Source organism: Ptychodera flava, unplaced genomic scaffold (genome assembly GCF_041260155.1).
Source record: "Ptychodera flava strain L36383 unplaced genomic scaffold, AS_Pfla_20210202 Scaffold_32__1_contigs__length_2955704_pilon, whole genome shotgun sequence".
Taxonomy (NCBI): Eukaryota; Metazoa; Hemichordata; class Enteropneusta; family Ptychoderidae; genus Ptychodera; species Ptychodera flava.
This window is the reverse complement of record NW_027248354.1, coordinates 1,143,352-1,150,245: the sequence shown is the minus strand read 5'-3', so window position 1 is coordinate 1,150,245 and position 6,894 is coordinate 1,143,352.

The following is a 6,894-nucleotide window of genomic DNA, read 5'->3' as shown; positions in this document are numbered from 1 at the left end:
ATGGGGCTTGGAGTCTCCCCTGTAGCAGGTGTGAAATTGGGCGATCTGGATCGGTCTGGTCGCGCAGGCGTAATCTGTGCCTCACTAGCTCCTCCTATCGCACCACCGACTCCATCATCAGCATCCCCGTTTTCCTTCGCACACCTGTACTGTTCTCTATGCTCCCAATCACGCCGTTCAATTTCTTGTCGTCTATACCTCTCTTCTACCTCTTTCTGAAATTGGACATTTTTCTCATTTTCTTCTGCCCGCATGGCTATCTTCCAAGCCTCTCTTGTTTGTCTTTCGTCTGACAACCATTGCTCCTTTGCCTGGTTTAACCGTTCACTCTCTTCAGCTCTCCATCTTTGTTTCTCTTGCTCCAGCCTGAGTGAAATCTCTCTCTCTATGTTTGTTTGGGTAAAGTCTTGTGGCTCGCCAGCTCTCCTACCGACTGCTGTATCTGCTGAAGAGACGGACGACACTCCTGGCAAGCGCCTCACTCCCCGGCCAGCCATGCCCAACGAACGAGGGGTTGTTTCATCCGATGCCATTCTAGTCGTTGTGCAAATCACAGTTGCAAATGCAAGCCACACGCACAGCGACATACAGAGCACACAACTTACAGTAAATCACTTTGAAACTTATGTAATACTATACACTTGATAATGCGATGAAATGTTAATATCCTTAACAACAGACAAAGCTGGTTAAATAATTCATTTGTCAACTGTTTACCACCTGATCTGGATACTGGGCACAACCTTTTTGTTAGTTAATGCCCCACGTTGGGCGCCATTTATATGTCACACCTGAGAGTTGACAAAAATTTGTTTAAGTTGTGCCAGGCGTGACTATAAGAAAATATATTGTCAAACAGCATGAAAGTCTGTGCCTAATTTAACAATTAAAATGTTCCTCACTTTTGTTCAACCGAGATCTCTTAACCTGGTCGCGATAGTTCGCTCAGATAGGCGGTATTTACTTCTCAATGTACAATACAAAGCGATCTCACAATTATATCAGTTGGCATAACAGTTCCGCCAACAACAATATTTATTACCAAGAATAAATCAACAACAACAGCGGGTATTCGCAGATACCCCTGTATTGTACAATGATTGACAGTTCGCTAACAATTATAGCAAAGACTGACAGTACCACATCACAGAAATTGTTTCCGTGACATCACAATTTGCTTTAATAACACTGAAAATATGGTAGCTATGTGCTAGTACGCCTTTAATGTCTTTAAACTGGCTTTTACTCATAACACATAGAAATACACCAGTTCTCTGTTCATATGGTGTGCACTCAAAACAAACTCAGCAGTCTAATAGTAACAACTCTACAGTATTTCCGGTCACTATGACAACTAAAAGTTATCTCAAACTTTGAACACACTGTAGTAATTTTACAAGTGTACAGAAAATAACAGTAGCCTATAGCAGTGAGGCTTTAACTCTAAACTGATACTCGAACAATGCAACAGTTCAGTAAAATTCAGTAAACACTAAACGTCAACCTGAACTCAGTTGTAGTTCTATCAAACTAATACAACAGTATTTCAGTGTCAGACAACTTGTACAAACACTCATACTATTCTAAGCCTTCTTGTAGGGAAATAACAATCGCCCACTTTTCGAACCAATTTCACCCACGATCCAAACTATAAACGTCCCTCCAAGCGGCAAAGAATCACTCATACAAAATCGACATACACTCGTGTGTGTGTGATTATTAAAGCACGATTTCGATTCCGCCGAAAGCTCGGATTTGTAGGCAAAGTTTACACAGTTCGAAGGACGAGAATCTTTGTTGTCCTACAAGCGTGTATATCTACTAAACCTGATCGTTACTGTTCCTGACGTCCAGTCCGGTAGCGCGGCGTAGCGTTGAAGGTGCATAGAAGTTCCATTTACAGGCTGGTGAGTTCCCACTCGCGCCGAAGCTTCCGGTCTGTCCTTTCACTCGTAGCTACGTCACTCGCCCACACGTGGTCGGGCTCGATGGATCGTTCTGTCAGAAATTGTCTCTCTTACCACATATGAATGTTCTCTAAATGTTCCTGAGTCTCACCCGTACTAGACGGTGTGATAGTTGAGTCAGTCCGACGTTCACAACGTCGGAACAGAAAGTTTGAAATTCGACTGTACACAAGTCGCGTCCGGCACCATGCCGTCTTCCAGCTTCTTCTTCTACGTCACCAGACATGTGACATAGTATACGTCATAGCCCGCCAATCACTGGCGTTTAGCGGCTCAAACTTTCTAGGCTAGTGTTCTGTTCGCTGGCTACCACACAAGACCAGCAATAAGTTCTTGAATTCATCATCTCCATCCAAATGTACGAAGATTTATAGAGTCTATATCTCCAGCAATATAACATCGCGTATCTTCCGAACAATCATTTTATTATTGTGTAAGTGTACTGAGTGCACAAAACACATTCACTCAATCATACGTGTAGAAATTGTCTGACAACATATGAAAGTTACTTTTTCTCTATTAAATAAAAATGAGTGAAATCATACATGTGATACAAACTTTGCACGACATAATGTACGAGGCGAAGCCGAGTACATTATGAAGTGCAAAGTTTGCTTGAGTCCATTATGGGCCGGGAGGGGATGCATTATTGCTATTATTTTATAGTTTTGGCAATGCCAGTGAATTTGTAGTTGTACAAAACGAATGAAAAAGGGAATTTAAACTGAGTTTGAAGCCAGTGAGCGTCGTCCAGCATGATCGGCTCTCTGACTCCACACTGCACAGTGCACTGCACTGAACACGCATGTCCCCAAGGGATATAATTTAAACAGTATTAACAGGGAATGGACATTGTCAGTGACTCATAGCTTATCGAAAAGGTGGATATGTGTCGGTGCCTATCGTCTGTCAAATTTGTACATTCAAAGTTTCTTCTTCACTTCGTTTAATATATGAATTAATGGAAAGCAGGTCCCGGGATCATCAGATTATTTAAAATTGTGACTAAATATGCAAAATTTATTTTTTAGGTTAAAGTTGCTTTTTCGGGACAACAATGTCCTTCTCCTTAACAGCTGGTCTGATAGCTTTGATATTTGTTGACATATTCTTAGGGATGATCTTAATGTAATATGTTCAAATTATAATCAAATATTTAATTGCATGTTTTTGTTTCTATTTTTGCCATTTTGGTCAGGCAATTCTGAAGTAAGCTGTCAAAGATTTCCACCTTCCTCATCAACATATGTGTCACAAATAATTACATGTACTAGTATTTACTACAAACACAGGGAAGCATTATCGACTGCTAACATTTTGATAAATATTTTAAAATTAATATTTGATTTTAAAGACTGCTACAACTGAATGTCAGATTTTTTAACCTGAAAGGCATTTTGTTTCCCATCAAGCTAATTTTCTTTATTTGCTATAAAAGTGACTGTATTTTCCCTAATTTACTTGAAGGACTTGATATTATTACGTTAGAGTCTCTGCCTTGAGAAATATAAAACCTTCTTCATAAAAACTTTACTTTAACAGATGTAACCCTGTCATTTCAATGCTGGTTGAATACCACACAATCTAAACATGTACATTTCAGAAAACTTTAAATTACTTGCCCTAATGTTATTTTACCGTGGAGACTGGGGTTCTTTTCTATATTCTGATTACATAAATGTCATATTGTATGAAACACCTCCTCTCAATGATTTCACTGATTCAGACATTACATGGTTGAAAGCTTTATAGGATAATTTACTAATTATTTCAGAGTGTACTACAAGTGACTATTTAGGAAATTTGAATGAAAATATGTATGGCTGATAAATATGAACCATTTAATGCTAGAAAAATTGTACATACAATGCTTGCAATTTTATACAAGGATATAATAATGATGATGATAAATGTTGACAAGAGATTTTTCAGTACATGCATGCTGCCTTTTTGGATTACTTCCTATATCAAAAGTTCATATCAATGATAATGTTGTATCATTGATGATGAAACAAATCATACTGTATACAGTGTATATGATTTCAAAAATCTGTCCCTGTATTTTTTGTTTTTTGTTTTGTTTGGTTTTTTTTTCAAGGTAGATAAAATAGTACATGCTGTGTGTTAATCCACTACAGGTTTTTTGCAATTGTGTAGGCAAATTCAGTTTCAAATTCAGGAATTGAGTAATCACCTTCATTCTATGATACTTATATTGTCTGTTTGTACTAAATTCTGTTCTGACCTAGTGTTATGGGATTATAGATTGGTATGATTGCGATTATTTCACAAGACACTGTGGTCAAAGGATTTAGTTGTTAATGTATCTTTATATGGTATTTTATGCATGCATATTTCATAGCATCAGATACAGTAAAAGCTTGTCACAGTAGTTTGTGAATGATACAAATGATTGACATACGCGTAGATGATGAAATAAATCAAAAGCGAAGGTTTTTCTCTTCAGTCAGTATTTTATTCATTTTAAAGGGCTTATACTATTTTCTAATCACAATCTTTCTTGGTATTTCAGTTTTTGTTGAAGTTTGAAATTTTTATATATGAAGTCATGTTGTGTTAAGCAACATACCTGTTTTCAGTTTGTTTTATTTGAACTCATGGTGACACTTATAATTCTGAAATCTGTTGTGTTTTTTCAGGGTATTTCAAATTTAGTATCATGGTCAGTATGCTAAGGCTCATTTGCATCACATCCGTAAACTTTAACAAAAGGACCTAAATTCAATTGATAAAAGCAATGTGTTAGAGTGAAGAAACTTTTTGTGAAAACTGAAGTTCATTGAAACTTCTGTACAATTCATCTATAGGTATAATGCTTATTTTTTATTGGACTATTTCAGGTGATATACAATATAATAGGTACGCCTGTAAAGATGTGCAGCGAGGTATTCAAGCTGTGCATTGTGAGATAATCTTATCACTGCATACTAATTTTGTACATGGGATCACATTCTCATACCCGGTCAGCAGGACTGCCATTCAAGTTACATCAGAGTATTCTTCATCTTCCTCAGATGTAAGATTCAATTGAGACTGGTAATTCAAAATACAATGCATTTGTAATTTTTTATAATTTAGGAAAACATCTGTCATCATTGCCAGTGTATGTAGGTATGCCAATTTGTATCTCTCTATCACAATGTATTACATAGAGATATTTTTATGGTAAATAAAAAAACTCCTAACAAGTTTTTATACAGTATAATATTTGTTTCATCTCTTTCATATAAGTTTGATAATGTATGTGTGTCTCATGTGTTTTGAAAACTATGGTGAAGTCAGCAATCTTGAATCTCGCCAAATTGGCGAGAAGTCACACTCCTTGCAGTTGGTGAGATTGGCCAGCTTGAATCTCGCCAAATTGGCGAGAAGTCACACTCCTTGCAGTTGGTGAGATTGGCAAGCTTGAATCTCGCCAAATTGGCGAGAAGTCACACCCTTGCAGTTGGTGAGACTGGCCAGCCTGAATCTCGCCAAATTGGCGAGAAGTCACACTCCTTGCAGTTGGTGAGATTGGCCAGTTTGAATCTCGCCAAATTGGCGAGAAGTCACACTCCTTGCAGTTGGTGAGATTGGCAAGCTTGAATCTCGCCAAATTGGCGAGAAGTCACACTCCTTGCAGTTGGTGAGATTGGCCAGTTTGAATCTCGCCAAATTGGCGAGATGTCATACTCTCTGCCACTCCGTGAGATTGACCATGTTGAATGTCATCAATTTCAATGTTTCAGACATTAATCACATAAAACATTGACTTTTTAAAGAAAAAAATTAAGTACATATTTGAGTGTCATGAAAATGAATTTTTTCCAAGAAAAAATACCATTTAACCCTTCTATGTAAAGTGAAACTGCATTTTTCCAAAGAATTATTCATATACGAGAGCTCTTGTTCCATTATGTGTATATTTTCAAAGACAAAACTGTCTTAGTCAACATTTGAAGGTATCGATAATCCAAAGTTGTCAAAAAATTGTATTTCATTTTTATCAGGCATAAATGTAGGCCTAAGTAATTTTAATTTTATTAGTAAAACATGAAAGTCTGACAAGATCTTCAATCTGAGTTTGGATTTTTCTGAAACGTTTCCTATGGGGACATACAATTACATTTCCTGTTTCTGGAATAAAATTGAAAAAAGTCACTTAGAAAATTTGCTTTTCACCTTGTTCAATCTTTCCTCAAAAATATTTAAAAATCATTGCAATTTCTCCAAGATTTTCAGTTTTTTCACAAAAAAAGTCCAAAAGGCCTTGGTTTTCCTAAAAGGGGAACTCTTTTTCGTTGTGTTATAGACACGTGAATGCATAAAGCTGTGTCAGATTGCGTCCTGCATATACATTAAGATGATTTAAAATATGTCACTTTTCATTCAAGATAAGGATTATTGAAAAAAAATTATTCAAAATATCAATGTGCTTGCTCTTTGTTGTGCATCATGTGCATGTTTGTTGAGCTTTACTATCGAGCAGAGAATTACAGATCCATTAAAAGGCAGTGAACACTATATTAGAGAAAATACATGTATCATTGTGCTAATGATGGTAACCTTCACCGACCGATTGAAGAATAGATAGAGGTCAGAGATCATCAGCTTTATCAAAGCTGTGATTATTTGGAAATCAATTGCCCATCTATTCGAAACAGTCAAACTTATCAACTTTTAAATCAAAATTAAATGATTATCTTTTCATGATGTACTGTATGAAGGTTTAGATCTGGATTAGCCTGTCATAGTCTTTGACGTTTTCTACATTTTTCTAGAGGTTCCAAATTTTAAATTAAAGTACAGGTAACTATAGCTAGCTGTTGTGATGTAACTCTCTTGTTAGCAGAAACTAATCAAATTTTACTTCAGTAACTTCACAACAATCTACAGCTGAACTTGACATATATCATCAAATTAAAAT